Source organism: Lissotriton helveticus, chromosome 8 (assembly GCF_964261635.1).
Source record: "Lissotriton helveticus chromosome 8, aLisHel1.1, whole genome shotgun sequence".
Lineage (NCBI taxonomy): Eukaryota > Metazoa > Chordata > Amphibia > Caudata > Salamandridae > Lissotriton > Lissotriton helveticus.
In genome coordinates, this window is record NC_136069.1 from 453671071 (window position 1) to 453696617 (window position 25547).

The following is a 25547-nucleotide window of genomic DNA, read 5'->3' on the forward strand; positions in this document are numbered from 1 at the left end:
AGTGGAGCAATAACATTGTTTTTTATGGACCTTCTTATATTTGCCCTGCTGACTGGAAGGCCACAACATAGGGGCAGTAGCTAATAATTACTGAAAAAAGCAAGATGGTGAGTCACTTCCATTTGGTGACGGGGGGAGGGGGAGCACACAGGATGCCAAAGAGAAATGATACGTTATTAAAATGGCAAAGAAAAAACATAGGTAAGAGGCAAATGGAGTGAGAGAGTGCAAGAAAGGGAGGGAAAGACATGTAAAGAAGAAGGAAAGAAATAAAGGAAGCAGAATGGAAAAGAGGCAGAACGAAGAATGGAAGGAAGGAAATACTGTGGATAGGGAGAAGAGAAGGAAAGAACCAGAGAAAGAAGGAAATGAGGATGACTGGCTGGAGAATGTAAGGAAGGTCTTGAAGAAGAAAAGAAGGAAGGAACAAAGAAAAAATGAAAGAAGGGTAAGAAGTAAAGCAGAAAAATCATATGTACTGATGTAAAGAAGGAAATAAATAGGGAAAGAGAGAATGAGCGCTGACACATTTCCTCATTCACTTTATGTCATGTGATTCAAAGTGGAGAGTATTTTATATAAATGATTACTCCATGGTGTGTAATAGGAGTGGTGAGGGAAGTCCTATGCAAATGTAGGGCACCGCCGGTCTGCACAGGTAGCAACTGAATTATGCATATGTAAGCACATATAGGAAAGTTCACACAGATATGTGCAAACTATAAATTGAGTTTAGATAGGGAAGTCATTCGAGGGGCACATTGGTTTGAAACAGAAACCAGTATCATCTTTACAAGAAAGTGTGGTTTCAGATCATGAGATGGAAACAACCAGAACTCCATTAAACATAGGTCAACAACCACCAGTGACTAGTCCACAATCATCAGGAGCACCCACCAGTGAGATTCCAACATTGTCTTCTTCGTCAGTTTCTCTTTTAACCGGCAGCCAAGCAGCCGGACGTCCACCGGATCAAAGTGTCCAAAACAAACCAGGAGAGGCAAAAGAAAAGGAACATGACAGTTGCAATCTACGGAGAAAGAACAGGATTTAATAATTAATATCTCATCTTTTGAATTGATGCCATTACATAGATGGACTTTAAATAAAGGTACATAATTTGTCCCAACATATCGAACACACTTTGGAAATGGAAGCATCAATATTCAAATTTATGAGGAACCTTCGACTACGCCATTTTTTCACCAATGTGCAACCATTGCCTGCTTAGACTGAATCAGATTGTTTGACAGAGATGGAGAATCAATATAAAGAGTTTAAACCTCAGAGCACTTTCATGGCACCTACATCTCACAAGCTGTTACATACATTTGAGACAATGATAAACCAGGACAACGCTAAACTGAATCCTCAATCCAAAACCAAACTGAAGTTGACTAATACTGAGCAATGAACCATACGACAATTAGCCAATGTGCAGCGCTTAACATTCCAAACGGCTGATAAAGGTGGTGCGTTAGTGGTGATGGACACACGTTTCTATGAATCAATAGTTCTACAGCACTTGCAGGACACAAACACGTATATCAAATTAGACCGGGATCCAACCATTGACATCATGCTGACATTGGACCAAATTCTAGATAAAGCTGTGGAGATGAAGTGGATTTTCAGTAATACCCAGAAATTTCTTAAAGTTCAACATCCTAGATGACCACGGCTATATATCTTGCCTAAAGTGCACAAAAACGTACACGATCCGCCTTTCAGACCCATTGTATCTGGGTGCGGATCCATCTTTCAAACAGCTGGGCAATATGTTGACTATTTTTTACAATCATTTGTCCAAAATTGGAAGAGTTACATCAAACACCCTCTCATCTTTGCAATTACTAAGCACATACACACTCTACAGTATGACCACTGGCTAGAACAAAGGATCCAAGAATTAAACCAGAAGAATCCAGGCATTCAATTCACCTACGCTATAAGAAAGACATGCTTGTCGTTCCTGGATGTGTTGATTAAAAAAGGACCTAATAATTTGGAGACCACTGTGTTCAAGAAACAGACAGACAGGAATAATTTACTGTTTTTCTCAAGCTTTCAACCTCCCAGCCTTCTCAACAATTTGCCGTTCTTACAGTTGTTGAGAATTAAGAGAATCGCATCCACAGAAGAAGCTTTGTCCACAGCCATTGAGAGTCAAATTACAAATTTTAAACAGAGAAGGTGTCTGCCATCAAATTTGTCTGATGCTGAGTCAAGAATTTCTACTCTGTGCAGAAAAGATCTACTCACATCATATACCAAAAGGTCACAAGACCAGATGGTTTTAGTTTCAAAACACTCCACCAAACCTGTGGCGATAAAAAAGATCATCAAGTCCACATGGGAGCTCTAACAAACAGAACCTGAATTCAATGGGTTATTTGTACAACAACCTCTGTTTGCGTACACCAGGAGTCTTAATTTGAAAGAAATACTTACCCAACCTAAAGCATCCATCAATACCACAGGTTTGGGCATGCACAGTTGTTGCATTATGTCATTTGTAATAATGTTGTACTAGGCAACACCAGCAACCACCCACATTTGGGCAAGCCAATCAATTTGAGATACACAGGAGATTGCAATTCTGCATTTGCCATCTATTGTATTAAATGCCCTTGTGGGCTGATATATGTGGGGAAAACTGAGTGCAAAATAAAAGTTAGGATAACAGAGCACAAAAGCACATTAGAACGAAAACGATTGAATCCAACCTTGTGTCACATTGGTTAGAATACCATCACACAATAGCACAATTGAGATTCACGATCCTAGAATTGGTCCAGATTAGAGCAGGCAGAGACAACGCTAAAGTGTTATCACAGCGCAACATTTTATGGATCAAAATGTTCAACACTATGACACCTTTTGGTCTCAATGACAAGATGGATATGATATGCTTTTTATAATGCATTCAAATGTTCATGATTCAGTGTCTTCACCAACAGCGACATTGCATATTTGATTCCGTGTATACCATTGTACAATCATCATGTTAATTGGTACTTTTTTATTATCTGTTGTATTCCTGTTCTGAAAATTTCACTGGGAGCTTCAGTTTTAGGATGCACAGACCCTCAACCATCTAGGACACAAACAATGGGGCTCTTTCGTGGAGGTATTTTATTGCTTTTTCCCAATAGGCTTGTAGCTGATCTTCTGAGCTTCCCATGTGCAATGACCCAAAAGACCAAAGAATAACTGATGTTCAGTTGGCACTAGTTTTTAGGTCGACGCCAGTGTGCATGCGCTGTCTGCAAAACCTGCTGTCTTCAATACAAACCACTTTTTTCCTGCCTTCTGCTTTCCTTATGTTCAGCTCAGTGTCGCTGTTCTTGGCTACCTCCTAACTCATTCGCTCGGCTGATACCTCAATTCCGTTTCAGGCCAAGGAGCACCGCCCAAGTACAAGTTCCTTGTGCATGCATCCTTATCTGACCTTTGGGAGAATTTAATTATTGCTTTCTGTCCGTTGCAATCGTCTATTGGCACCACCACCCCATCTGCTTTTCAATCGTTAATTTTCACTGCCAGGGAGCATTGTGCAGAAACCCATAGCTTGTTGCGTGGTTGCAGTGCTATATGTTTCAGCACAGCGCCCGTTTTTCTGCTGCACCCCATTTGCTTTTAAATTGTTAATTTCTGCTGCCAGGGAGCGTCATGCAGGAACACATAGGTATATGCACGGGTGTGGTGCCTTAGAGTTCAGCATGCTCAAACAGTTGGTTGGAGTAGTCAAATATTAAAAAAGGAATTCAGAAAAACAGTAACACAGGAAAAAAGTTCACCACTGAGAAAGCAAATATAAATTCTGAAACAAAATATTTAATTCACAATTGTAGCACCAGTATTACATGTGATTGTTAATCAAAGCATTAATGGGCCTTAGTTTGTTGATTTACAAACATTAAAAATGTCAAATCTGTTCACAGTGCTCTTAGAGTGGAAGGAAAGACGGAAGAGCATTGGGAAGTGGTAGTGAATGGGTGGGTGAGGGACAAGGTAAAGGTGTTTGTGACATATATACAATACACAAGATATAAAAATTGTCCTTTCCAGCCTATTCTAGGTCAATAGGTCCCTATTCATACATTGCTCATCGTATTGTTATGAATAGTTAATTTTGTTCAATGAGCATGTAGATTTTCTGATAGGACGGTCTACGTTTCGACCCCAGTGGAATTGAGGGTGAGTGATGTCCTCACGTCCGGGTCTTCTACAGGACAAATGATCACTTGGATTAAAGGAGGGACGAGCAGTGTGCCATCCTAGTCGGGCTCACAAAGGGCTCCTGGTACTTTCTGGTATGGGGATTCAATCTCCCAGTGATAATGGAACCAATACAAAACTCTGCTTTGCGCGACTTGTCACTTGATCGACGAAGTACGATGAGAACAAGCGTGAAATCTCCGGCCGAATCATTCCCGGGTCTGAACCGCCCGTACGTCTCGACCGTAAGCTAACCGTGGCGTGCAATGGAGGCGAATTCCGACAGAGCCAGTACAATGCACGATTCGGACAGCTGGATCGAGTCGGAGCTTCTGGCTCGCAATAGCTCCCGGAGCTGGTCTTTGGGGTCCGCATCGGACTCCCTGGTACCCGCAGCCTTACGGCTCGGACACAGGGGGAGACCCATGGGTCTCCCCAACACAAGCATGTACGGTGCAGATGGCACTGATGCGTACACACTGTAGGGGGCGCACTTGTCCGGAACTTACCCAATCAGTCAATGGGAGCCCATGTACGCGTTGTACGACCGGCTCCCATTGACTTCAATGGGAGTCCGACAGAAATGAGTCCGACAGCATACGGCCGCATCGTACTCGCTCTGTCGGACTCCAGGAGTCCGGATTGGTCGGAAAACACCCGGATCCAGCTTGGTCGGAGTGATTTCCGACCCAGATCGGAATCGGCCCCTTAGAGTTCAGCACGGCTCCTGATTTTCTGTTGCACACCGTCTTCTTGTTTCTCATGCTGCGCACACAGATTCCCATCTTGATTTGTTTAGCACTGACTGAATTGAGGCTTCTGACGTACATCAAACTGGTTGGGGTTCTGCCTAAAAAGACTTGTGAAAAAGTATTTGTAATAAAATGCATGTAACAGATGCTTGCAGTTAAAAATAGCATAAGGAATCTGACCACACCTTTGGGATCCTTTTTATGCCATTTAACAGTTAGCGGAGTCTATAAATCTGCGGAGGCGACAGGGAACCGCAAAAGCTCCATCCAGTCACTTGTGCTCACTGTGAAAATTCACTTCCGAGCAGCGAGAACCTTAAGTAAACCCAACACAAAATGTAGACTGGCGATCTATCTTGGAAAAGTTACAGCTCGTTTAGGAGTCTGGAAGCTCCCCAAATCAGTAAAGATTGTAAAGTGCAGAAGTTGGCATTGTCGAGTGACTTACCCTGCTGGAGAACACACTAATGCCTAGATGCATCATTGAGAATTGCATTCGCAAATGGTGCGAATCGCATTTTTGGGCCGTTTGCGAATGCAATTGACTAATCTGGAATGCATCATGCATTTCGCAATTTTAGGAATCGCAACCATGTTGCGATTTCTAAAATTGCGATTGCATTTAAGAAATCGCAATTACAGATTTCTTAAATGCAATGCATGATCATTTTTTAATTGCGAATTTGCAATTTGGAAGTGGTAAATTAGCATGAAGTTGAACTTCATGCTAATTTACGGAAAACTGTCAAATATGCACAAATTGCATTTTTGAAAGTTATAATGTGCACACACACATTGCATTTACAATTACATTTCAGGGGTGCAGGGAGGGGTTCTTTGGACCCCCCTGCACCCTTGAAATTGCATTCACATTTTGCGAATCGCAATTTGAAATTCGCAAAATGTGAATGCCTTCCTATTCATTCCTATGGGCCTTTTGGCCCATAGGAATCAATGGGAAGGGTTTTCCTTAATTGCGATTCGCAAATTGTAATTAAGGAAAAATACCGAATCGCAAAAATAAATGCGAATTGTTAATGCATTGCATTTTGCGATTCCTAAATTGCGATTCCTTAATTTTCGCAATTTAGGAATCGCAAAAAAAAACGTTGATGCATCTACCCATAAGCCCAGTGCAATGCCGGAGCCTGTGATCTCGGCGCTGCTGGCCCATTAATGTATTTGGTGGGGGTCTAGGTGCTGTTCCCGCATGATATCACTTTTGTAACATGTAATTAAAATGTTTTTTATTTGGCTATCTAGACAGCCATTAAACTAATGCTGCTGAATTAGAAGGTGGCCTTTCAAGCGCTAGGAGGGCATCCCATGGTGAAGGCATGTGGGCTTAGATAAAACGAACGATATGCCTATGGTGACAAAGGACACCGATTTTCCAGCTGCTGCTTGAGAGTATCACTATGTTTACATATCAATCAATTTTTATTACTACAACTGGTTTCTGTCATGTAATTATATTTTCACCCACACCAAGGCTGGACTCTCTTGATAAATTCATGCTTCCTCCCAACCATACCCGTCTGTCCAAGTAGTCATCCGTCCAAGCGTTCATTCACCCAGACAAGCTGTAGATAAGATAGCTCAGTGGGTTGGGTGTCAGCTAATCAGATCGTTTATTGGCTCCAATATTATTAGGCCAGACTCCAGCAGCAGCAGGCTGTTTTTTTCAACCATTTTAGGGAGATGAAACGGGGAGAAAGGGTCTACGAAAACATCCTCAGGCGTGAGGACATCATTTAATCTGTGGTGTGAGTTGCATAATGGTTACTGTTTACATTGCAATTCATCCATTTGACCTTTGGGAGGATTTAATATTTACTTTCTGCCAGTTGCAAACTTCTACTGGCAGCGCCACCCCATCTGCTTTTTAATTGTTAATTTTCAATGCCAGGGAGCATTGTGCAGAAACTTATAGCTTGTTGCGTGGAAGCCATGCTATATGTTTCAGCACGGCGCCCGGTTTACGCAAACATCCTCAAGCCTGAGGACTTAATTTAATCTGTTGTGTGAGTTGCATAAATGGTCACTGTTTACATTGCAATTCATCCATTTGGAATCCAGATAGACATTAAAAGTGGGGACTCTGGGATGTTTAGATTACTGTATAATTGTACTGCACACAAAAACTGCACAAGCCGCTCTGCGTGCTAATCTGCTTGTTCATGGATATGCCTTAAATTGGGATAGTTTCCCCTATGATAACTGTGTGGCGCTGACACCCCGTTTGCATTACGCGTCATGTACTGGCCATGGTTCACAAGTTCACCGTTGCACCAATACCTGCAGTGATATCAGATGGCAATAGCTGCTGTGAATGTAAGGCTTGTCCTACCTACAGTGTCAGGGGTCTTTGATGTGAGAGAGCGCAAACTGATATAAATATATGAGTACATCACACTTACCTATAGAGAGCATAATTCATGAAGAGAAATGCCATGAGTGCTAATAGTATCTGAAATTATATTCTAAATGTATAGCTAATATAGAGATTAAGTAGAAGTGGAACTAATACAGAAATGTGTGACATTATATGATTTTATTAGACGTGATTATTTTGAATCTATGTCGTGTAGCTGTTAACATATAAGATGGTCTGTGGTAAAACGCAGAACGTGGTAGGCCTCAGGGCCAGAGCTGGAGCTAAAAGGGAAGGTGTTTCTTTTCACGACACAGATTGTTTAACGTTTTTGGTCATTGCATTAATGGGCCATGATTTAGAGTAATGTTTTCTAAATAATAGAATAAGAGTTTTAACATGCTTTAATTAAATGAAGAAATAGAATGCTATAATCATAATGTGAAATATTGTAGGCCTGAAATGTTTTAGCATTGATTTACACGTACATGTCTGGGCTGAGAAATGTTGCAAGCCTTTTTAGAAGTCTATGAGAGTTGGGTTCTTGGCGGCAGATATCTGTCTGCAACAGGAAAGGGGGGATCCAATTATAAGTGAATGAATAGAGGCCTGTTCAGTAGACGGCCCAGACATGGAGGAGGGTTCTGGAATGTTTAAGGGGTATCAGCGGGCCGGAGAAGAGACTGAGAAGCAAGGTCAACTCTAACGTCTGAGGCCCAATACAAAGCATCATGGAAAAAGCCTGAAGTTGCACCACGTGAGAGGCGTTTCGCAAGGGGCGTCTCAAATGTTGTTGACTGTTTTGTATTAGGGACAGCACCCCTGGGTGGAGTTAGAGCAGAGACCTGAGGACCCTTTAGAGAGCGGATGGGTAGGCAGTGAGGGGTCATGACTGGAGAACTTTAGGTTTTCACCAAGAGACTTAGAGTGGGTGACTTCCCTTGGGGGTCATTCATTGCTGACACCTTTGTTAGGTTGGGATTTGGTTAAGTAGGGATACCATCTAGAACAGGGTAGGGACGCCTAACCTGTGTTCGTTTTCCTCCAACCTAAATGAAGGAGAGATATGCGTCTATGCTGATAGCTTTGCTATTTTTAGAACTTGTGTTAGTGATTTCTGTTGCTCGTCTGAGGGCTTTTCGAGAGCACATGTATGTAATTGGACCTGTGTATCTCGTGAATCTCATTCTGAGATGCTTGTATTTGCAGCTCATTATATCTTTACAATAAACTTTTGAAACCTAGAAGTTGTCCGTGATCTTTAAGAGTAGAGTCCTTTCTTGGGTGAACTAATTTGCAGATAGGTGTACTGTTTCCTTCCAAGACAGGCAATAAAGGTTCAGTCGACCAGATCGAGGTTTGGATCAATAGATATAAGGTATCGATCAAAATCTCGCCCTTTCAGTTGGTAGCTATAGAGGATGGTTGCCTTCTTGAGGACGGTGACCTAGGCCAGGTTAGCTTACCCCAAGGCCCCTAGAAATCGATGATCGGAAGAACAGCCCGCAGATGAAGATCCGGATGACGTGAGACAGAAAAAGCAGCAGTATCGGTCGAGAGTGAGTATAAAGGGTTATGCGTGTTAGATTGCGGTGTTTTTGTATTGTGTCTATGTTGTAATGTCTGGCGGAGTTGAATGTTTGTAGAGTGACTGTGGAACAGGTTGTGAGCGCGCGCAACCGGTGGAAATCTTAAGTTCAAAGAGAGCTTAAGTGGTTCGGGTGTATCGGACACCCAGAGTAATTGTCAACTAGAGTGAAGGGGGTCATGAGGTACCATTGATCACCCGAGAGACCGAGATAGGGGGAACGTAAGAGTGAGTGCGTGAGTAACGGACGCTGGTCGGAAGTTACTGTGTGTGTAAGTAACCTATCAGAGAGACGATAGACATCTCGTCAGTTGTGTTGACAATTACAGATAGACTGTGGACGTACAGTCGAGAGAAGTGACCGCTTGGTCGGAAGTAGTCATTTTTTTCAGTGTATGAATGGGACGCATGCATAACCGGGAGACGAGTTGAGAAAGGAGGGGTGCTGCTGCGAAGCGGAGAAAAGAGACGTCAGGTGGTGTCGCGCAGTGATTGGCTGACAGGAGAAAGACCGCGCTGTGATAGGCCAGCTAGCGAACACGTCATACAGGGTCGCGACGTGATTGGCCAACAGGAGAAAGACCGCGCTGTGATAGGCCAAGCTAGCAAAGCCGCGACAGGATTGGTGGAGTGTCATCAGGAAGTAAACAGAGTAGCGAGGCTGGATTTTGTGCGCATAATTATGAAGTGTTTTAAATGGTTGAAAGCGCTGTTTAAGAAAGAGAGGAGAGGATCGTATGAAGGGGAAGAAGCCCCGCCGGAGGGTACGCCAGCTCGTTATATGGCAGTAAATGTTGGGTTGCATACGATCCTTTGGATATCAGAGTGGAGTAAGATTACTGAAGGAAACGAGGAACTGACGTTCCCGAAGTACGGGACGTTCAGATTAGAGGTGCTACATCGATTGAAATCAGTCATGACCTCAAAGAGACCCTTGCCTAGACCAACCCAGTTTGAAGCCCTTGAAGCATGGCTTAGGGCAGCGCATGAAAGGAATATGAACAGACGACAAGAAAGGGTGAAACGCTCGGTAAGGGCAGTACAGGATGCCAGGTGGGATGCGGATGCTAAAAGATGGAGAGTGCATAATTTGGAAATAAATAAACTGTACCCAGTGTTAGAGGCGCCAGTAAATAAAAGCCCCCTAGAAGAAGATGATGAGAGCGAAACAGAGGACAGCCTGATAAACAGATTACTGACAGACAGGCCACCCCCGTATAATAGAGCAGGGGGAGAGGTCGAGAATACTGAAGGAGAAAAGGGGGGCAATGCAGGAGAGCATAGACCGCTTCCCAGTTCAGAGTGGGATCCTGAGCCAAAGAAAGAGTTGCTCCAGCCTAGTCAGGTGCAACAGGTAGTCGGTAGGTTTGTGGTACAAAGAGCGCCGGAAACGGAAAGCGCCACATCCTACCCATTACCAGATGCACTACAGGTACCTGTTACCATAGGTCCTATAATATCGATATATGACCAAGAGAGAGCAAAAGGGGAAGAACGGAAGCGGAAAGACAGAGAAAGAGCAGAGCAGGCAAGGAGGAACGATACCACTAATTCCCCAAGTCAGATGCCGATACCCAGAGAGTGGAGCACCCCGATGCACACAGCAGGGGACCCAGGGGGAGATCCTGGGGGCCCTAGATGGCCAATGGATCTGAGGGGATCTGGACGAAAATCCTTTCAAGAGCTAAATGAGTACATGAAGCAGTGGGATGAGGCAGTGAAGGCTCAAAAGTGCATCAATGCTGCGGAAGCAGAAAGAGGAAGTCAGGACAGCAGAGCACGAACTCACTGCGGGGCTGGGGAGAGTAGCCCGGAGTGGGACTGTAGAGGGAGTAGGGGAGTCACCCATTGGGCCCGGAATGGAGGTAGAACAGACCTGGAAAACGGGGGCCCCGGGAGTGGAGGGGTGGCGTGCCCAATACTCAGTGAAGGGGAGAGGAGAGCGCAAGAGTACAGGAACAGCTTTAAGTGTCCACACTGTGTGCCTGACACCAGAGAACAGAATGGGAGTTGTGAGAGGTCGCACCATAGTCCCTGTGATGACAGAAATGAGCGCAGCCCAGGGAATATGGGGAACCAGGAAGGATCGTATCGGATACTGAGCGATACGAGGCAAAGGGAGTGTACCGACCAGAGGGAAAATAACAGAGAGATGTGCGGTGAGAGGAGAGAAGAAGACGAGAGTGGGCAGAGCCAGAGTAGGGGTAACAGGCCCGTGTTCCATCACCTTCCAAGATTGGATGGCCGAGCATGGGACCTGGAGAGATGGGAGCAAGGGAGGCCACCCATTAATTCTCCCGAGCCCAAACGCAGAGCTCGAAGTTGGGATGGTAGGGAGACCAGTGAGCCCCCTTCAAAAGACATATTGCGAGCTGAGATAAAAGCCAAGAGACTTGATGTCTCCAGCTTAAGGTCAGATCTGGATGACATGGTAGATGGTACCCTGCCTTTAGAAAGAATGGAAATGTATGAACAGGATGAAATACTGTATATGGCAAAGGACATCACACGAAAGGCGAGAGCAGTCCATGAGAAGTTAGTCGAACTAGCAGGCAAATATATGGTGGACTTGTCAAGAACCAAAGCATTACAGGGTAACCACAGGCTACATTACTCAGATCGAGACCTGGATGAGAGGAGAACGATTGGGCTGAAAACACACATAAGGGAACTGATTACTGGAATAAGGACATGGAGGGCACTAGATAAATGGGAAGAGAGGTGGTCCAAGAAAGGGACCGGCAGAAGAAGCATGATTGGTATAACACCAGGACAGCAGGGAATAGAAGCTTACCCTTTGCGTGAAGTTGCCAATGGAAGCTATGTACATGTCCCTTGGAGTAGGGGAGATTTAGCTGCTTTTACCACATCTTTCCCCAAGTTACGAGAGAGCCCCGTGGAGTGGTACAAGCAAGTCGAGAGGTTTGTAAAGATCTCAAAAGTCCTATGGATAGATCTGAACACGCTGTTTGACATTGTAGTACCAGGAGATCTGTGGACAGCATGCAAGGTTAGCGCTGAGTGGCCCACAACGGAGCCAGAGAGAGATGCTAGGACTAATGGGCCGTCCGAGATCGTGATGGCAAAATTCGAGAGAGTGATGACTTGGCTGAAAGAAAAAGTGCCAATGCAAGACATAGATTGGGTCAGAATAGACAGAACGAGACAGGAACCCAAAGAGACAGTTCACGAATATTACGAGAGATTGCTGAAAGCGTTTAAACAGTATAGCGGCTTGGATGTAATGGATCCAAAGGACATAGGGCAATTCGTGTCCAAGTTCGTCCTGGGACTGAGACCGGATATTAGTTTGATGATTCAGCAACACTCGATTTGTTGGCAAAGTAGACCCCTAGATGAAATACTGAGATATGCCAGGTACTGCTGTGATGAGGTAGACTCCAAGACTAAGAAACTAAAAGAGAAGCTGATGGTGGTACAATTGCAGGCAGCAGGAAAGGGGGGACCGCAACAACAGCAGCAAGGGACAGGTACAGGAGGTAAGAAGCAGTACAGTCAGAACAAGGGTAATGAGGAGAGTACTACCTTTAGACCCAGAGTAGACATAGCTACCTTGAAGAAAACGACTAGGTGCCACCAGTGCAACGAGTTGGGGCATTGGAAACGCGAGTGCCCTTACAATGTAGAGATCGGAGAGCAAGAGATAGAGGAGGAAGAGGTCCAGAGCGCACCTATGAGAGGGGCGACGCCATACCAAGGAAAGGTGCTCAAAGGAGGGGGGGCTCCTCCCCGAGCCCAGTTCCCGCAACCTCCTCGAGTAGGGAGTATGGGTAAGACCTATAGACAAATGCCCCTGTTTGTGGAAGGTGAAGAATGCTATTATGTGGACCCATTAACCGGACAGAGAGTGGAAAGAGAAGACTGCACCCTTGGGGCAGCCTTAGAGGTAGATCAGAGGGGACCCTATGTGGAAGCAGAAGTAGCAGGGTGCCCTACGACATTTCTGGTGGACACAGGAGCCACTAGATCCACGATCAGATCAGCTGCAGTTCCAGACCTGCCCATGTCTGGAGAGACCATACAGGTGGTAGGGGTCGCAAACAGGAGAATAACCAGCCAACTGACAGAACCGGTACAGGTGAAAATAGGGAAGTACAGCGATGAGCACCAATTTGTGGTTTGCGATTCAAGCCCTGTGTGTCTGCTAGGAAGAGACCTGTTGTGCAAATTGAATTGTACTATATATTGTACACCCCAGGGAGTGGAGGTATTGACTAATGATGATGATGCAGATTTCAAAGTTGCAAACTCAAGAATATGTGTGGAGCTGTACCCTACTTTGACAGTAGACGAGCTTCCCTGGGATTTGAGAGAGACAGTGGCATCAGAGGTATGGGATTTCACTGGGGAAGAGATTGGATTGGTCAAAGGGGTAGACCCAGTGAAAATTGTAGTGAAACCGCATGCTGAGTTCCCAAGAACACCCCAGTATAAATTGACTCCAGAAACGATTGCAGGTATAAAACCCGTGATCGAGTCTATGATTAAACAGGGAATACTGAAAGAAATCGTGGGTAGTCCATGCAACTCCCCGATTATGGGTCTGCAGAAACCAAATGGGAAATTCCGGATAGTGCAGGACCTTCGAAAGATTAATAACATAGTCGTTTCATGTTGTCCAGTGGTACCGAATCCATCAGTGATACTGTTTCAGATTCCATTCCAAGCTGAGTGGTTCACTGTGATAGATCTTTGTCAGGCTTTCTTTTCGATCCCTTTGGACGAAGATAGCCATTTTCTTTTCGCATTTAAGCTGGAAAATCGCGTCCTAACATGGTGTCGTATCCCTCAGGGGTATACAGAGAGCCCATCGATCTTTAACCAGCTTTTGAAGAAAAATCTTGAAAGTCTAGTGCTGCCCCAGAAGTCAGTTCTGGTCCAGTACATAGACGACCTCCTTGTGGCGTCAGAAACAGAAGAAGCTTGCAGGGAAGACTCCATTGCTTTGTTAAATCACCTAGCTGCCAATGGGCATAAGGTATCCCCGGGAAAATTGCAGTACTGCCTGACAGAAGTACAGTACTTGGGACACAGAATTGAGAAAGGCAAACGAAAAGTGTCACCAGACAGGATAGAGGCGATCATGAAAATGAATGCGCCTCAGACACAGAGAGAGGTCAGGATGTTCCTAGGGATGGTGGGTTATTGCCGACAGTGGATCGTGAACTTTTCACTGAAAGCAAAGCCCTTGCAAAAACTGACGCACAAAGAGGTGAGTGATCCGGTACCATGGGACAAAGACTGTTTGATGGCATTCTTACAGCTGAGAGAGGACCTGTGTCGTGCTCCGGCATTGGGAATGCCTGATTACAATAAACAATTCTTTCTTTACTGTTGTGAGAGAGAAGGTTGTGCGTTGTCTGTGTTGGTCCAAATCCATGGGAATGCCCGTAGACCAGTTGCTTATTTCTCAGCTACTTTAGACCCAGTAGCCGCAGCGTTGCCCGGATGTCTCAAATCCGTTGCTGCAACGGGTGTCAGCATTGAGAGATGTGAAAATATTGTTATGGGGCACCCGTTAGAGGTGTGCGTGCCACATTCTGTTGAACTGTTGATGACCAGGACCAAAACACAGCATCTGACCAACAGCAGGCTCACGCGCTATGAGCAAGTTATTCTTGCTGCAGAGAACGTGACCCTCAAGAGATGCTCTGTTTTGAACCCTGCTACCTTAATGCCACTTCCAAATGATATTGATGATGATGATGAATATACAGACCATGACTGTCTCGATGTGACTGAACTATGCACCAAACCCAGACCCGACATCGTAGATGAGCCACTGACCGACCCAGACGAAGTTTTCTTTGTCGATGGCTCATGTGTAAGAGACGAAGTTGGGCAGTTGAGAGCAGCTTATGCTGTTTGTACAATTGAAGGAGTTGTGGAAGCAGGGTGCCTGGAAGGAGTACACTCCGCTCAGGTAGCCGAGATTATTGCCCTAACACGTGCTTGCTTAGCAGGCAATCAAATTCGAGTCACCATCTACACCGACAGCCAATACGGGTTTGGGGTAGTTCATGATTACGGGCAGTTATGGTCTCAAAGAGGGTTCATGACTTCTTCAGGCTCTCCCATTCGCAATGGAGAGTTTGTGCGCCTGTTGTTAGAAGCATTGCAATGTCCAGCAAGTATCGCAGTTGTAAAGTGCATCGCACATACCAAAAATGAGGACTTTGTTTCGAAAGGCAATAGATATGCTGATGAAGTTGCGCGGTATTGCGCAGAACAAGGTTACTCTTTCACAGAGGTGGATGTGGGTGGAATAAATGTAAGAACTGAATTAGCCATGATACTGGAAACTGTTGATACTTGGGATGAATTGTCAACCATGCAAGAAAATGCTCCTGATTCTGAGAAAGAAACATGGGAAAAGGCAGGATGTGTAATGGGTGAGACTCATTTTTGGGTCTCAGCAGACGGCAGAGCAGTGTTGCCCAATGAGATGGTGAGTCCAATGGCTAGACTCATACATGGTCCAGTACACTTAGGGAGAGATGCTATGCTGAGAGTGTTTAGACAGACTTGGTACAATCCTAAGTTTAGAATAGCAGCAGAAGCAGTGTGCCAGCGTTGTGTGACCTGCCAGCAGCTGAATGTAGGGAAAAGAACACCAGTTGCACTAAGTCACATAGGAAGGTCTGGAGGTCCATTCAACAGAATGCAGATAGATTTCATTGAAATGCCAAGATGCAACCGCCTCCGCTATGTCCTGGTGGTTGTTTGTGTGTTCTCCAGATGGGTTGAGGCAAACCCTACACGTAGGTGCGACACCCTCACAGTGGCTAAGTTACTGCTTAGAGAACTTATCCCTCGGTTCGGGGTGCCGGCCTTTTTGGAATCAGATAGGGGAACACATTTTAACAGCGAGCTTGTGAAGATGATTTGTGTTGCACTGAATATAGACCAAAAGCTCCATTGCAGTTACCGACCAGAAGCCTCAGGAATTGTGGAACAAATTAATGGCACGATCAAGTCCAGAATAGCGAAAGTTTGCTCCTCAACGACCCTGAATTGGCCTGACGCCCTGCCATTAGTACTCATGAGCCTTCGTAGTACCCCAGACAGAAGAACAGGGTTGTCACCACATGAGGTGTTAATGGGGAGAGCAATGAGACTGCCATCTATTCCAGCTACTGCACTGTTAAATATCACAGATGATATGATCCTGGACTATTGTAAGGGGCTGTCTGACGCCATGCGTTCTGTGTCCCTTCAGGTGCAGGCTGCAGAGGTTCCAGCGTGCCAGGGCCCTTGCCATGACCTGTATCCTGGGGACTGGGTCCTGGTGAAGAAACATGTGAGAAGAAGCTGCTTGGATATTCGTTGGCGTGGGCCCTACCAGGTCATCCTGATCACAAGTACAGCTGTAAAGGTGGGAGGCCTGCCCAACTGGATACACGCGTCGCATACGAAAAGGGTTCCAGCACCTCTGGAAACAGCTCCTCTCTCGGATGGACGTCCAGCTGAGGACCAAGAAGCCATAGAAGGGGCTAGCCAAGCTGTAGAGGTGCCAGTGGAAGCAGGGAACGAGTCTGACCAAGCTGAGGACGGTCAGTACAACAGCGAAACAGAAGACGCTACAGAAGGAGAAGACAGCTGGGAGTACGAGTCTGACCCTGACAGGTCTGAAAGAGAGCGAGAACAGACCAGAAGGAGAAGGAGTAGAAGGGCACGTGGAGAAGCAAATTGGCCGCAAAGAAGAAGTTCTAGCCTGAGGTCAACTCCAGAAGCAACCCTTCCTCCGATATCAGAAGACTCAGACCCAGAAGAAGGTGCTCAGGGCGCTGAAGCACCAGACCGAAGAAGGTCAAGAAGAGTGCGTGTGCCTAACAGAAGATACTCCACACCTGAGTGGACATATCTGGCGACAAATGTCTGTGAAACCGGAGACAGGGAGGATCCGAGCGGTGGTGGTGTCCAGTTCTGAGCCCATTATCACCGTGGAAATACAACTGTTGGTACCCGGTGTCGAACAAGAAGGGTCACTAACATTCGTGCTCCCCAGACCTCCCCGCCTCAGCAAGTTAAAGCACATGTTTCTTACAGAATTGAAATTCCCCGACTTTGGCACCACGATAACAGCACATGAAGAGCATACTCTTCGCATGGAAATATTGAACTATGCTATTGAAGCTGCAACCACAAATCTAATAGTCGATTGTTAAAGGACTTTGTAAATAAAGTAAGCAGAAGAAAAGAAGATTACCTAGCGCCCAGGAAGCAGAGAATTTTAGGGAACCCCTTGAGTGGATGGAGAAGGGCTAGGGTTGTCTTTTTGAACTGTGAAAGGACTTTTTGCGAAAAAGGCTGTCAGCCTCCAGCTGTGTGGATTCTAAAGAAAAAAAAGGATTGAAAGAGACTGTAAAGGAACGAGAGGAAAAGAACTTTTTTGCAAAGAGAAAGGGAAAAGCTAGATTGTCTGACGAAATGGAGGCCGGCACCCCGAACCGCAGAGCTAAATGTATAATAGGTACACTAATAGTAGGAGTGATAATATTAATAGCTTTAGTGGTAACAATTTCTTATGTAAAGGGACATGAGGAAGAGGTAAAGGTAACTGATGCGAATTCTGTAGTAACACTTACACCTACTGTTGCAGGTGAGAAAAGGGAAAACACTCAAGAGAAAGCGTTATTGGCTGCAGAAGCCCGCAGGTTACATGTAGACGAGTCCCAAGGAGACTTTAGGTCAAATGCTTATGCTAAACTTTTGTATGAATACGTGGATGCCATGGAGGTTAAGGATTGCTACGTCTGCATGCAGTTGCCTGCGTCTGTAGATGAAGGAATTCGATATCATCACCTCCCTCTGACATATGGCATTACATGTAGCTTATTGCTTAGTATATTTTATGAGAGAGATAGTTTTGAATACTATTTCTCCAATTATGATTCTGTGTTGCCAGAAGTCCCGAATTATAAGCAGATGAATAAATGGGATTACTGGAAGAGTGAAGACAGATTGGCCAAGTTCTTCATTCCTTGGATTACCTTAGATACTTCACATGCCCGTAGAAATAATCTGACATGCAAGGTGTCCGAAGTCGAGAAAAAGTTCATAGGGCAGGTGGATGATCGTTACAGGAGACAAAAGATTTTGAAAAAATCAGGACAAGGGAAATTAGATTGGACCGAGGAAGAGAAGTCACATAAGAGAAAGGGTAGTAGTGGTCCAATAGCTTTAGATAAAGCGCAGAAAGGAAAGTTATGTCTTCACCGAGCCAAAACGTATTATGAAAATGTATACGTGGGTGAAGTTGACTGTGAACATGCTTTTAATTTAGAGTACTACACTAAGGATTTCCTGAAGGGAATGCAAGTAATTCCAAATGTGTATTTTGTATGTGGAAGAAATGCTTACGTGAGACTACCTGACAACTGGTATGGATCATGTTACTTGGCAATTGTCTTCCCCAAAATATATCATGCACAAGACTTATTGATCATTGAGGGCCAGACATCATCGAGGGGAAGGAGAGATTTAGGCGATGCAGAAATGGTTGGAGATGTCTTTGGAGCTATGTTCCCTCTTTTGGGAATAATCCTTAATGATGTTAAAATTAGACGACTGGCAACAGTTGTCGACAGGTTGTCTGCCAGCACTGCTCAGTCCTTAATGCTGGTAGAAGGAGAGATGCAATCGATAAGGGCTATGGTTCTTCAAAATCGGCTTGCATTAGATGTCTTATTAGCAAAAGAGGGCGGAGTCTGTAAGGCTTTGAAGGTTCAGGAATGTTGCACTTACATTCCAGATCTTTCAAAACCCCTTGAGAAAGTTATTAAGAACATAACTAATATACACAAAGAGATCGAAGACTTGAGTAGAGAAAATGTCTGGGAAAAGGTGGGCCATGGAATGAGTACAGTTGGAGGGTGGTTTTCCACCTTAGGCAAAAGCTTTATTTGGTATATCCTAAAGCCTATCATCATAATATTGATCTGTGGGATAATATTGTGGGGATTGGTGAGGGTATTCAAATGGTACAGAGCAAGAAGGTCAGAAAGGGCCCAAAGAGAACAGTTGCAGAGATTGGCTGCCATACAAGATAATCAGTACAGGAGCCTGAGAGCTCTGGAAGCGCAGAGAATGCCAGCAATAACTGCCGTTTAAATGTTAGTGATGACCCCGAGAGGTCATCAAAGGGGGGAACTGAGAGAGCGCAAACTGATATAAATATATGAGTACATCACACTTACCTATAGAGAGCATAATTCATGAAGAGAAATGCCATGAGTGCTAATAGTATCTGAAATTATATTCTAAATGTATAGCTAATATAGAGATTAAGTAGAAGTGGAACTAATACAGAAATGTGTGACATTATATGATTTTATTAGACGTGATTATTTTGAATCTATGTCGTGTAGCTGTTAACATATAAGATGGTCTGTGGTAAAACGCAGAACGTGGTAGGCCTCAGGGCCAGAGCTGGAGCTAAAAGGGAAGGTGTTTCTTTTCACGACACAGATTGTTTAACGTTTTTGGTCATTGCATTAATGGGCCATGATTTAGAGTAATGTTTTCTAAATAATAGAATAAGAGTTTTAACATGCTTTAATTAAATGAAGAAATAGAATGCTATAATCATAATGTGAAATATTGTAGGCCTGAAATGTTTTAGCATTGATTTACACGTACATGTCTGGGCTGAGAAATGTTGCAAGCCTTTTTAGAAGTCTATGAGAGTTGGGTTCTTGGCGGCAGATATCTGTCTGCAACAGGAAAGGGGGGATCCAATTATAAGTGAATGAATAGAGGCCTGTTCAGTAGACGGCCCAGACATGGAGGAGGGTTCTGGAATGTTTAAGGGGTATCAGCGGGCCGGAGAAGAGACTGAGAAGCAAGGTCAACTCTAACGTCTGAGGCCCAATACAAAGCATCATGGAAAAAGCCTGAAGTTGCACCACGTGAGAGGCGTTTCGCAAGGGGCGTCTCAAATGTTGTTGACTGTTTTGTATTAGGGACAGCACCCCTGGGTGGAGTTAGAGCAGAGACCTGAGGACCCTTTAGAGAGCGGATGGGTAGGCAGTGAGGGGTCATGACTGGAGAACTTTAGGTTTTCACCAAGAGACTTAGAGTGGGTGACTTCCCTTGGGGGTCATTCATTGCTGACACCTTTGTTAGGTTGGGATTTGGTTAAGTAGGGATACCATCTAGAACAGGGTAGGGACGCCTAACCTGTGTTCGTTTTCCTCCAACCTAAATGAAGGAGAGATATGCGTCTATGCTGATAGCTTTGCTATTTTTAGAACTTGTGTTAGTGATTTCTGTTGCTCGTCTGAGGGCTTTTCGAGAGCACATGTATGTAATTGGACCTGTGTATCTCGTGAATCTCATTCTGAGATGCTTGTATTTGCAGCTCATTATATCTTTACAATAAACTTTTGAAACCTAGAAGTTGTCCGTGATCTTTAAGAGTAGAGTCCTTTCTTGGGTGAACTAATTTGCAGATAGGTGTACTGTTTCCTTCCAAGACAGGCAATAAAGGTTCAGTCGACCAGATCGAGGTTTGGATCAATAGATATAAGGTATCGATCAAAATCTCGCCCTTTCAGATGTATTAGTTGAAAGGACCACCAATGCCTCAGGCGCAACACTTCTTAGCATCCAAAGGTGTCTTGCAGCTGCGAGTGTTCTGAGAGTGGCATGCACTTTATACATTACAAACAAACGGATCTCTTTGGAAAAAAATAAATGAAAGACCACGAGAGATCCAAGTCAACACAACCGACGTCCACTCCATGTAAAAAACAAGAAAAGCATACCAGAAGCAATTTAAGTTCGCGGATTCTCACATGTAAACGATATGGGCACCGAAGCAAACTTGGTACAGTGGCATGCCCAGGGCTTCAGCCCAGTACTTTAAACCTGTCACTGCGTGCACTGGGACAAGGCTGTGTCATAACAGGTTAACAGAGCAGCAGAATTTACTGAACAGGAAACAAACAATTTTCAGAATTGTATTGCTTTTTTACACATGTCCTGCACTCTTGGAATATATAGCGTGCCCTAAGTTTGTGGCAAAATCAGTTAGTTATATTTTATTATCACACTATTCGAACCAATAGTACATAATCAGTTCATTCTTTTTTTTTTACATAATAATTGTTGACTAAGATTCTTTGGTACATTTTCAATTACAGAAGTGAAGTGATTTATATTCAATAACTTTCTCATATGCATAGAACCTTACTGTATTAAAGACTTTGGATACATGCGTTTGTCCTGCTTTGCATTACACAAGTAGCAACATTGTGGTAGTTAGTTTTGCTCTCTTTTTTACACTAGTGCAAGTTTTTTGTGATACAGTACTTGTGACTTAAGGGTCAGATTGCACTACTGCTTGTATCCTTTAAAACCGCCGTTTCTGGCTGACAGAGATTGCAGGTGCAACCTGCACCTCCTCACAGGATATCCATAGGCATCCATCCATACACTCTTCCAATCATCCATCCACTCTGCCAACCATCCATCCACTCTGCCAACATCCATCCACCCTGCCACCCATCTTTCAATCATACATTTATCCACTCAGCCATCCACCCATCCATTTGTCTATCCGCTTTACCGTCCAGTCATTCACATTTGTACCCATTCATCCATCACCCCCTTACTCTGCAATCTTTTCACCTGTCCATCCACATGGCTATCCATCCATTCACTCTGCCATCCTTTCATTTGTCCATCCTCTGGTCCAGGTGTTGTCCTTCTGTAATAGCATAAGGCCTAACCATGCCAGCAGGGGGCAGCACTCAAGGCAACAGCTTATGCTTATCTAATGATCAGAACGAAGCACTATTACTTTAGGCCACCATAAAAACTGAAATGACTCCATGGAATGGTTTGACAACAATAATCCTGGTAATTAACACTAATACCACTAAACTAACCATTAACCTTGGGTTCCGGAGTAGCGTGTTGCCCGGCGTAAAGAGATTCAATGCCTCGTCGGAGGTAGTAAGAGCTATATAAATGCAATTACAATCTATAGGGCACACACAGTATTAGGTTTATGATGTATAAGGTAGTCTGATAATGTTCTGCATGGCTAAACATTTATAAGTTGCCAAAGGTGAGACCTATTGGCTATGCCAATGCTTGTTAACCTTGTTATAAATTTCCATTACAGAAAATAGAGCAGTACATACTGACTATCTATAGGCAATTTAAATTTTCCCACTACACCAACCACCCACTATCACCACCCTTTAGCCACAACTCTGTTTGAGGGGCCCACTGGGTATTGCACCGCCCGTCCAGCGTGGCGCAGGATCTAATGATGAAGCATGCCACCTAGGTGGGTGAAGGTCTGTGCATCCTGAAAAGGACACTCTATATGATATTTGTAAAACAAGAATAAAAAGGAATTATTTTCCTCTTGGTATTTTTACCTTAATGGGAAATACCCCATTGAAACATCACATTTTACTGTAAACAGTTATGTTTGGGGTTTCCGGGAGGATATGTGACCAACCGCTAACATCCTGCCTTCTGATATTTTGGGCCTGCTAGGGTCAGCAGACCATCATGTCTGTGATCACCTTTTAATAAAGTAAACTTTTTTGTTAAAAATGCAGCCTTTTTAGCTTAAAGGAAAAGTTGCTACTGTACAAAAGTTACTTTTTTTCAGTTTGCTTGACAGTATGCAGTGGACCCTTGGATCACTGCCTACTCCCCAACAATTTTTTTTTTTTTACATTCACAAAGTGGAAGGGTTCTCCAGAGGCTCCTTCCATTTTACGAGTGGCTTACCACCCTAACTCAGCAGTCTGTAATTTGTCAATGTTTTGCAACTGGATTTCCACGGCAAAAAACAATGATATCTGTATTACGAGTTTGGTGTTTCAAGTGGATACCTACAACATGCCCTTTTTAAATACCAAATGGATATGGGATCACATTCCCATTTTAGGATTTTGAATAAGTTTACCATCTCCTTAAATGGAATTAGTACATTGAAAATAGAATATTAGGTTCACAGACTCCGAATCAAAGTGTTTGCGCCCATGCCCATGTGGCATATTTGTGCACCTTGGATTAGGAAATAATGTGCCCTATTGTTACAATACTCTACATACCAAGATGTCGAACTTGTAATCAGGTGTGATTTGCATACTCACTCATGTGTGCACACCTCTCAATAGCAGATAAGCAGACACACAATTTGCACTGGATTTTAGTGGCCACACATGATTGGGGCCTATGCTTGCTTTATTTAAATCAATAAAGAGCGGCAAAGATAAAAAGTAAATAGAAATACTGGCCCATTGCCTTTTCAATGTTTGCTTTAACGTTGTATTATTTTAATTTGTTATTTGAAAGTCCACACATTTAATTGTGTAGAGTAGATAGCTAATACATGAATCTGGAATGTAGTCACCAACAAATGAATACGCTTACTGGAAGATGCAGACATTTGCTATGCAATAACATATACGGGCCATATGTTTCTGTTTTGGATCAGTGATGTCAGATGTCAGTTTGCCAGAGGCAAACATAAAGTATTAAATGCTGCTGTGATCCTAAGCAGCCAATTTTCTTACAATCTGTCTATGCTAGAGATAAAAATATTCCTATGTGACTCTCATTATATTGTCAGACTGTGCGTGCACACTACAGGGAGTTCAAGGAAATGAACTCCCACATTTTAAAGCAGTGCTTCCCAAGCCAGTAGAACAAACTTTCCCAAATCATTAGAACAAACTTTCCCAACAGACCTACCTTTAATAGACAGGAGGGTGGGCTATTTTTGAATGTAACTAAACCATCGTGTGGTATGAATTTGAATTTGAATTTAAAAACATTTGTAAAGCGCTCATGTACTAAACAGTTTCTTGGCGCTGGGAGCTACAGTGGTAAAAACAGGCAAACAGAGGAACGCGGCTAACCAGTAAACGCTTGCTGGAACAGAAAGGTTTTTAAGGCCCTGCGGTATTCCATATAAGACGATAGGAGTCTTATTGAAGGGGGAAGGGCATTCCAAAAGGTGGGGGCCAAAACTGAAAATTTCTGACCACCAACTCTTTTCTTCTTAAAGCGTGGTACTGCCAGCAGGCCCAAAGAAGAGGAACGGAGAGCTCTCGGCGGGCAGTAATTTGTAACGACAGAGTTGATAAATGCTGGGGCAGTGCCCGCTCGGGCTTGAAATGTGAGGCATCCCAATTTAAACAGTGCCCGCTGCTTAATAGGGAGCCAGTGAAGGGCTTTTAAAAGGGGGGTGGAGTGATGTGACTTAGCCAGGCCATAAACCAGGCGGGCTGCCTGGTTCTGGACCAGCTGGAGACGATGAAGGGCATATGCGGGAGCACCATTGAAATTGATGTTCCCGTAGTCGATTTTTGACAGTACCATGGCCATTACGATCAATTTGAGGGCAGAAACAGAAAAAAAACGGGAGATTTTCCTAATAGTCCGTAGGGAAAAAAAGCAAGAGGAAACAACTGAACTGATATGTGAGTGGAGAGTGAGTTGATGATTAAGGATAATGCCCAGCGTTTTAACTGAAGGGGAGGGAGTAGGGGGAGTGCCTAAAGATGAGGGCCAAAAAAGAGGTGACCAAGGATTTGCGACCCCGCCCGTCAGAACCAGCTCCGATTTAATTTAAGGTGGTTTGTATTCATCCAATCACGGATGAATAACATCACGGACTGGAAGCTGGTTTGACCTGGCGAGGCCGGGGACAGGTCAAAAATAAGTTGGAGGTCGTCGGCATAATTATACACCGCGACCTCCATGTGCTGCAAAGCAAAAATGAGAGGGAAAATGTATAAATTAAAAAGTAAAGGGGAGAGGGAAGAGCCCTGAGGGACCCCGCACGTGATTTCACGAGAAGGAGCGTACCGTTATGTACAGACAGCACATTTTCCATTAACATGGCCACCAAATTTGCACAGACAGTGTCACTGATAAAACTATATAGCACACAAATGATAAAGTGTGGAAATCGTGTTTCTATCATCTGTACATTACCAAGTAAAGTGTCTTGAATTGTTTTAACCTATTAAAATCAGTTTCCAGCACACTTCAGAATTACAAAAAACAATTGCTTAATTTTTCCTTTCCTAACTGATTAAATCACACAGTTCATTACAGGTATTTACATTTTATTGTGTGTTGCAAAAAAGTGACTTTCTACAGCCTTTTCTTTCACACTCCCTGCAAGATTGTCACATAATTCAGTTTAAAAACTCCTCTCCATTTCCATTTCATAATCTTTATTTCGTTACAGCAGTATCATAAAAGATGCATTAAAAAAAACAGTGCAAGTACATACAAGAGAGGGATCACAATATTACAATTACCAGATTTGGATACAATTCAATACTTAGTAAATAATGGAGGTACGGTGTCAATCATTATATTAAGAACCTTATATAACTAATTTAAAAAGGCATATAGTAATGAATAAAATAATTCAGTTTAAGAGATATAGTAGTCTACGGAACTAAAGTGCTAATAATTTGGATACACGTGTATAAATATGGTATTAAACATTCGAGTTTGGAACATAATTATTCTAAGCGTACCAAACTTGTACCCTTAGTAGTGCAATTTGTTGTGTTGTTTCCTAGACATCCCATGCAGCTCA